This window comes from Triticum aestivum, chromosome 2A (genome assembly GCF_018294505.1).
Source record: "Triticum aestivum cultivar Chinese Spring chromosome 2A, IWGSC CS RefSeq v2.1, whole genome shotgun sequence".
Lineage (NCBI taxonomy): Eukaryota > Viridiplantae > Streptophyta > Magnoliopsida > Poales > Poaceae > Triticum > Triticum aestivum.
The window spans coordinates 149,929,588-149,939,067 of record NC_057797.1 but is presented as its reverse complement, the minus strand read 5'-3'; positions in this window follow the sequence as shown (position 1 = coordinate 149,939,067).

Below are 9,480 nucleotides of genomic sequence, written 5' to 3'. Positions count from 1 at the left end.
CATCGGACCTCCTCGCTCGCCGCACCGCCGCTCCGGCCGCCGCCCGCGCCCGGCCCCGCCGTCCTCCTCCGACCCCTCCAACTCCGGCCGCCGTTGTCTTCAACGCCGGCCAACCTCGGAATCCGTGTTGGTGAACAGTGCCAGATCCAGATCTAAAACCCGACGGTTGACTTTTCCCTCCAAACCCTAATTTTTTATGCCTACTTTGACCGGCCGTATCTCCGCATCCGTAGCTTCGATTTGGACATATAGTATATCAAAATGTTCGCTCGACGAGTATATCAATTCATTCCATTGCATCATTTTCATTTGAGCTCATCTTGATGCCCGAAATGCTGTTAGAAGAGGGTTTTGTGAGTTAATTGTCAGATCTGCTAGTTCATCTTAGACTTTTGTCATTTTTGCCATGATTATTGTGTGCATGATATGCCTGTGAGTCCTTCATATGTTTTGTTAAGGATTTTGTCTTCTTTCCAGAGGTGCAACCCATGCATTTTTAGGATGTGTGTGGTGACTTGTGCAAGCTTGCAAAGTGAGGCACCCGGTAAATCTGTTTTCAGGGACTTAGCAGTTTTCACTAAGTCTGGAATTATTTAGTTCATGATGCCATATGTTCAGCTTGTTTCCTAGTGATCCGTGCCTCTTTTGAGGATGATCAATAAAGGAGTTTTGTTAATCATGTTATGCTCTATCCATCCATGTCTTTGTTTGCAATTATGGAGCACCCTAGCTTGAGTCAATCGAGCTCTACTTTTGCTTCGTTGCAAATCTGGGCAGATCGTCAACTTATTTGCGATTTTGCCGAGGTTATTGTAGTTGATCCGTGCATGCTATGCCATTGTTCTTGCCATGTCTAGCTTGTATTTTGTGCCTTCTTTATGGGTGTATGCTTGCCTTGCCATGACTTGCATCGTAGTGAGTGCATCGAGCTCGTTACATGCCTTCGTGAGTTATATTTCAGCATGTCTCAGTTTTCACTAAGTCTGAAAACTGATTGTGTTTTAGCTATGTTCGTGTGCCGTTAGTATATTTTGTGAACCCTTTCGGCCCCAGGTCACTTTGGGTCTTTTGTTAAGCTTGTTGAGTAGCTCCATGCCATGTTCTTACTTGTCTTAATCAGGTCATGTATCATGTTGTTTCACTGCTCCGAAGAGGGCTTTGTGATCTGAAATTTCAGACAAGTGTTAATTTCACTAAGTCTGAGATCTGTTTTGCATTTGCGTTTTTTCCATGCTTGTGTGAACCTCATAATGGAAGAATTGGCCGTGGCTTAGTGCTAGTCTTTTGTTAAGCATCTTGTGTGCATCCCTGCCATGTATTTTGTTGTCATGTTTGGGTGCTGTAGCATGTTCATTTCATTGCATTTAGATGCCTACTTGCTGTAAATCGCAGACCGGTGTCATTTTTGAAACGCTTGCCATTTCCAAACCGTAACTCCGATTCCGGCGTTCTTTATATCGTTTTCAAGCGATTTCATCCCCTCTTTCCAGTGGCACCCTTGGAATTCCAAGTTGAGGCCAGGTTCATGCATTTCCTGTCATATCTTGCATTTTGCATCCCGCATCGCATCCCGCATAGCATATCATCATTTCATCATATTGCTTGGTCTTGCACGTGGTTGATTGTATACTTGTTGCTTGTTTGTCTTGTTTGGGTAGAGCCGGGAGACGAGTTCGCTAACGAGGAGCCCTTTGAGTTTGCTTTTGAGGATCCAGTCAACTTTGACAACTATGCAGGCAAGATGATCATACCCTCGAAATCACTACTATCTTTGATATGCTAGTTTGCTCGCTCTTTTGCTATGCCAATGCTACGATGCCTACCATTTACTTGTCAGCCTCCCAATTGCCATGTCAAACCTCTAACCCACCTTGTCCTAGCAAACCGTTGTTTGGCTATGTTACCACTTTGCTCAGCCCATCTGATAGCGTTGCTAGTTGCAGGTGAAGATTGGAGGTCGTTCCTTGTTGGAACACCTTTTATTTACTTGTTGGGATATCATTATATTGCTATGTTATCTTAATGCATCTATATACTTGGTGAAGGGTGGAAGGCTCGGCCTCTCGCCTAGTGTTTTGTTCCACTCTTGCCGCCCTAGTTTCCGTCATATCGGTGTTATGTTCCCGGATTTTGTGTTCCTTACGCGGTTGGGTTATAATGGGAACCCCTTGATAGTTCGCCTTGTTTAAAGCTTTTCCAGCAATGCCCAACCTTGATTTTACCATTTGCCACCTAGCCTTTTCTTTCCCTTGGGTTCTGCAGACTCAAGGGTCATCTTATTTTAGCCCCCCACGGGCCAGTGCTCCTCTGAGTGTTGGTCCGAACTGAGCTACCTGCGGGGCCACCTCGGGGAAACTTGAGGGTTGGTTTTACTCGTAGCTAGTCTCATATGAGTGTGCCCTGAGAAAGAGATATGTGCAGCTCCTATCGGGATTTGTCGGCACATTCGGGCGGTGTTGCTGGTCTTGTTTTAACCTGTCGAAGTGTCTTGAGTTACCGACATACCGAGTCTGATCGGAACATCTTGGGAGGAGGTCTATTCCTTCGTTGACCGTGAGAGCTTGTCATGGGCTAAGTTGAGACTCCCCTGCAGGGATTGAACTTTCGAAAGCCGTGCCCACGATTATGGGTAGATGGGAATTTGTTAATGTCCGGTTGTAGATAACTTGAACCTTAATTAATTAAAATGAATCAACTGAGTGTGTTACCATGATGGCGTCTTCTCGGCGGAGTCCGGGAAGTGGACACGGTGTTGGAGTAATGTTTGCGCAGGTTGTTCCTCTAGATTCTCGCTCGCGCTTTGCCTCCTCTTCCCACTCTCTCTTTTGCGTATAAGTTAGCCACCACATATGCTAGTCGCTTGCTGCAGTTCCACATATATATTGCCTTGACATTCCTATAAGCTAAAATAGTCTTGATCGCGAGGGTGCGAGATTGCTGAGTCCCTGTGGCTCACAGATTCCTACTATACCAGATGCAGGTCCAGGTGATTCCGCTCCAGGTGACGGTTATGAGCTCAAGTGGGAGTTCGACGAAGACTCTCAATGATACTATGTTTCCTTTCCCGATGATCAGTAGTGGTGTCCAGTTGGTGGTGATTGGGACCGTTGTCGCATGTTGGGTTTTCTTCTATTTTGGTGCTGTAGTCGGGCCATGAGTGTTTTGGATGATGTAATGTTATTTATGTACTTGATTGACGTGGCGAGTGTAAGCCAACTATGTTCTCCCCTTTATTATTCATATTACATGGGATGTTGTGAAGATTGCCTAACTTGCGACATATGCCTTCAATGTGATTATGTCTCTAAGTCGTGCCTCGACACGTGGGTGCTATATTCGCATCGAGGGTGTTATAAGTTGGTAATCAGAGCCTTCCCCGACCTTAGAAGCCCCATTGCTTGATCATTTTTAGCAGCCGAGTTGTGTCTAGAAAAATGTTTTGAGTCTTTTAGGAATTATATATCGGAGAGTTTAGGAATTCTTTTACTTCCCAGTCTCCTCATCGCTCTAGTAAGGCATCTTGACGTAGAGTTTTGACTCTTCTCTTCTCAAATTTCACTAAAAAAAATTTAGGATCACGCGGGTATCTTGGAATCGTTCCGATGGCTTATGATGAGAATACTGTCTTGGTACCTCCTGTCAGGGGTTTAGTGGAAGTGTCCCGGGGAGTTGAGCTCTGAGGTGTTGTCATCATAATTTTATCGTTGCAATTCTGGAATACTTGAGATACGTTCGCCAACATCGAAAATCTCTTTTATGCAGTTCGTTGGTGAGATAACCTCGACGCCACCCAGTACTGGGGCGGGAGTTCGGGAGTATCGCCATAACTTTTATAACGGATGCTTTTCGAAGGTTGAGGTAGATGGTTTCCGAAGTTTTCTTGGTTATGTGTTGAAGGATGGATACAGCTGGATGTAGGATTTGCTAGTTTGGGTGAGATATTATGCTTCCCCTGTATCCCCAACACCTGATTGCATAACCGGAAAAGTTCGGGAGTTTCATAGGTGGGAATTCTAGTAGCTCTAGTTCTTCTTCCACGGATATTGGTTTGAGATTGGGATTTCTTACCGATTATTCATTCTTGATCCGTACCTTGTTGATTTATTTCTCTACCTTAATTCTACGTGGCTTCTCAATTTATGGATATGTGACCATTTGAAGAGGAATGCATTCGTTCATTTTGTTCGGATGTGAAGACTATATGTTGCAATTTTCATTCCGTTGGATTCAGCTTCAATATTTATCTGTCAATGTGCTAATGGTGGTCAACCTCTTCAGGATGGCTCCTCCAACACGCATGACTCCGAATCCTGATCCGCCACCGCCTCCACCTCCTCCAGAGGCATGGCAAGCTGTGATGGCCGCAACCAATGCAAACACACAGCTGATCATGCAAATTCTCCAAGAGCGCAATCAAGGCAGTCAAGGGAATCAAGGTAGCAATCAGAGTCACTTTGCTACACTCAACCAGTTCCTTGCTAATGGGCCAAAGACTTTCAGCAATTGTGTTGAGGCAACCGATGCTGACGATTGGCTTGTGGATCTGTGTAAGCATTTCGAGTGCAGTAACGTCAGGCCTAAGGACTTTGTTAAGTTCGCTTCCTTCCAACTCAAAGATCAAGCTGCAGAATGGTTCCAGCAGTACAAGGACTCCAGAGGTGGATGTGTTATCACTTGGGATGATTTCCGTCGAGATTTCCGAGCTCATCATATTCCGCAGAGCGTGGTTGAAAGCAAGCATGAGGAATTCCGCAATCTGAAGCAAGTCTCTTTGTCTGTCTATGACTACAACAAGTTGTTCCAGAAGCTCGCCCGCTTTGCCAAGCAGGACGTGCCTGATGAGAAGAGCATGATATACCAGTTCAGGGGTGGTCTTAGAGAATAAATTCAGCTCGTTCTTGTTCTCTTTGAGCCCTTGAGGTACGATGAGTTCTACAACATGGCACTGAAGCAAGAGGCTGCTCAGTTGAGGTGTGATGCTTCCAAGAAGAGAGTCAGAGATGTTACTCCTTCTTCCTCTACTCAAGTGGCCAAGCAGCAGAAGTTTTGGCTTCCTCCTCCTCCGTTCCGTCAGCCGTATCAGCAGAAGAGCAAAGGTGGCAGTGGTTCTTCCCACCCACCCAACCCTGGCTTTCAGAACAAGACTTCGTCTCAACCTCCAAGATCGAGTGCTCCGTACCACCGTCCGCTTTCAGAGGTCACGTGCAACAAGTGCCAACAGAAGGGTCACTATGCCAACAAGTGTCTCAACCAGAGGCGTCTTCCTCCTCCTCCTCCTGTGAGATTGGCAAGTACAGCTGTGGTCAAGCATAACCCCAAGCATGCCAAGGTCAATTTGATGAATGCAGCTCAGGCAGAGGATTCTTCAGATGTCATCATGGGTAACCTTCCTGTTAATGATATTCCCGCGAAAGTACTTTTTGACTCTGGTGCATCGCATTCCTTCATGTCATTCCCATTTGCATCGGAGAACAATTTTAGTACTAAGGCTTTACCTAGAGCTATGCAAGTCGTCTCTCCGGCTAAGCGTCTGAGTTCTAGATTGATGGTTCCGGATATTTCTATCTTGATGGGTGACTTCAAGTTTCTGGCTTCTCCAATGGTTCTTGGTAACTCGGATATTGATCTTATTCTCGGGATGGATTGGCTTTCTAAGCACAAGGCTCAACTTGATTGTGCAGCCAGGCAGATTCAATTGACTTATTCGTCTGAGGATGTAATTGTCTTTGCCGCTCGGGATAATTCTATCCATCTGTTTTCGCTCAATGAGAAGGGTGAATTGGATGCCATCTCTCAAATTCCAATCGTTTGCGGATATCAAGACGTCTTTCCAGAAGAGCTCCCAGGAATGCCTCCGCACCGGCCAGTTGAATTCATTATTGATCTTGAGCCTGGCACGGAACCTGTGTGTAAACGTCCTTACAAGCTCGGACCCGAAGAGTTGAAGGAGCTGAAGAAGCAACTCGATGAGCAAGAAATAATGGGTCTCATCCGGCCTAGTTCTTCTCCGTGGGGTTGTGGTGTTCTTTTTGTGAAGAAGAAGGATGGAACGGACCGACTTTGTGTTAATTACCGTCCAGTGAACAAGAAGACCATCAAGAACAAATACCCACTTCCCAACATCAATGAGCTGTTCGAACAACTCAAAGGTGCTCAAGTATTCTCCAAGCTTGATCTCCATATGGGTTATCACCAGATTCGCATTCGTGAAGAAGATATTCCTAAGACAGCATTCAGAACAAGCTTCGGTTCATATGAATACACTGCCATGTCTTTTGGCCTCGCCAACGCTCCTCCGACGTTCTCTCGCATGATGAACTTCATCTTCAACGCCTACACCAATGACTTCGTTTTGGTCTATCTCGACGACATTCTGGTTTTCTCCAAGAACAAGGAAGATCATGCCAAGCACTTGCGTTTGGTTCTTGATAAGCTCAGAGAACATCAGTTCTACGCCAGGTTCTCCAAGTGTGAATTTTGGCTCGATGAGGTTCTTTATCTTGGTCATATCATCTCTGCCAAGGGCATTTCCGTGAATCTTGAGAAGGTGTCTGCAATTGTGAATTGGGAACCTCCTCAGAACGTGAAGCAACTCCGCAGTTTTCTCGGTCTCGCAAGCTATTGCCGAAGATTCATTGAAAACTTTTCTAAGATCGCGAAGCCTCTCTCTAATCTTCTTCAGAAGCACGTCAAGTACGTTTGGTCTCCGGAGTGTGATATTGCTTTCAACACTTTGAAAGAGAAATTGATCACTGCTCTAGTTCTGACTCCGCCTGATGAATCCAAGCCGTACGAGGTCTTTTGTGACGCCTCTCTCCAAGGTCTTGGCGCAGTATTGATGCAAGAGAAGAAAGTTGTTGCTTATACATCTCGCCAGTTGAAGCCTAATGAGGAGAACTACCCCACTCATGATCTCGAGTTGGCGGCAATTGTGCATGCTCTTTTGACTTGGAGACATCTTCTATTGGGAAGAAAAGTGGACATTTTCACTGATCACAAGAGTCTCAAGTACATCTTCACTCAGCCTAATCTCAACCTCAGGCAAACTCGATGAGTCAAAATGATTCAAGAGTATAATCCGAGTATTGAGTATACTCCAGGCAAAGCCAATGTGATTGCTGATGCTTTGAGCAGAAAGGCTTACTGCAACAGTCTGATTCTTAAGCCTTATCAACCCGAGCGTTGTGAAGCTTTCCGCAAACTTAATCTGCAAGTTGTTCCTCAAGGTTTCCTCGCCAACCTTCAAGTCTCTCCTACCTTAGAAGACCAGATTCGCCAAGCCCAGCTTCTTGATGCTATGGTGAAAAAGGTGAAGATTGGGATTGCCAAGAGTCAGTACAAGTACAAGTGCTACCGCCTTGATGACAAGGACACTCTCTTCTTCGAGGATCGTATTGTTGTGCCCAAAGGTGAACTTCATAAAGTGATCATGAACGAGGCTCACAATTCTCTCCTCTCCATCCACCCTGGGAGTACGAAGATGTATCAGGACCTTAAGCAAGCTTATTGGTGGACTCGAATGAAGCGCGAGATCGCTCAATTCGTGAATGAATGTGATGTCTGCAGAAGAGTGAAGGCAGAACATCAAAGGCCAGCATGTCTCCTCCAACCTCTTGCCATTCCGGAATGGAAGTTTGACCACATTGAAATGGACTTCGTGATTGGGTTTCCAAAGTCCAAGCGTGGCAATGATGCTATATTCGTTGTCATCGACAAACTCACCAAAGTGGCTCACTTTCTGCCTATCAAAGAGTCGATCACCGCAGCTCAATTGGCGGAACTCTATACCTCTCGCATTGTCTCTCTGCACGGTATTCCTCAAGTGATCTCTTCAGACCGTGGCAGCATCTTTACCTCGAAGTTTTGGGATTCTTTCCAGAAGGCCATGGGCACTAATATCCGCTTCAGCACAGCTTTCCATCCTCAAACAAGCGGTCAAGTCGAGCGTGTCAACCAGATTCTTGAAGATATGCTCAGGGCTTGTGTGATCTCCTTCGGCTTGAAGTGGGAGGATTGTCTTCCTTATGCTGAATTCTCCTATAACAACAGTTTTCAAGCAAGTTCGGGCAAGGCCCCTTTTGAAATTCGGTATGGCAGGAAGTGTCGTACCCCTCTCAACTGGTCTGAAATCGGTGAACGTCAGCTTTTGGGTAATGACTTAATCACAGAAGCAGAAGAAATGTGCAAAGTCATTCGTGATAACCTCAAAGCAGCCCAATCCCGCCAGAAGAGCTACTATGATAGTAAGCACCGTGATTTGGCTTTCGAGATCCGAGATCATATTTACCTCCGTGTCTCTCCTATGAAAGGTACTCGTCGCTTCGGTATCAAAGGGAAGCTTGCCCCTAGATACGTGGGACCTTTCAAGATTGTCAGCAAGAGAGGCGACCTCGCCTATCAACTCGAGCTTCCTTCAAACTTTGCAAATGTTCATGACGTGTTCCATGTCTCTCAGCTTCGAAAGTGCTTCAAGACTCCTGACCGCACCGTCAACTTCGAGGACATTGAGCTCCAAGAAGATCTCTCCTATCATGAGCACCCAGTTGCTATTCTTGAAGAGACTGAACGCAAGACTCGCTACAAGTCAATCAAATTTCTCAAAGTCAAGTGGTCACACCATTCCGACCGTGAAGCTACCTGGGAACGCGAGGATCACCTCCGTTCTGAGTACCCGGAGTTCTTTCAGTCCTAGATCACAGGACGAGATCTTTTCGTAGTGGTGGAGTGTTGTAACACTCCGGATGTAACTTTCCCTATTTGTACTCCAACTCTTGCCGTTTCCGGCGTTAAGTTATATTTATTTCTCGAGTTCGGGTCTTTGTCTTCGTGTGTTGTTGTCCTTGTCATGCATCTCATATCATGTCATCATGTGCATTGCATTTGCATACGTGTTCATCTCATGCATTCGAGCATTTTCCCCGTTGTCCGTTTTGCATTCCGGCGCTTCGTTCTCCTCCGGTGGTCATTTCTAGCTTTCTTTCGTGTGTGGGGATTAAACATTTCCGGATTGGACCGAGACTTGCCAAGCGGCCTTGGTTTACTACCGGTAGACCGCTTGTCAAGTTCTGTATCATTTGGACTTCGTTTGATACTCCAACGGTTAACCGAGGGTCCAAAAAGGCCTCGTGTGTGTTGCAGCCCAACACCCCTCCAATTTGGCCCAAAACCCACCAAACTCTGCTCCATGTCCTAGAGTGTTCGATCACGATCGCGTGGCCGAAAACCGCACCTCATTTGGACTCTCCTAGCTCCACTTATGCCTATAAATACACCCCTCCGTTTTCGGATCTCTCCTCTCCCCGAAACCCTAAAAAAACCACTCCGCCGCCGCCGGACAACGTCCGCGCGAGCCGGACGTGTCCGGATCCCGCCGCCTCCAACCGCTCGCCGCCACGTGGCAAGTGGGAGCCCCACTTCACCGCCGCCCGCCGCAGCCCGCGAGGGCCCAAGGCCGGCCCTCCCCTTCGCCGACCGGGCCCG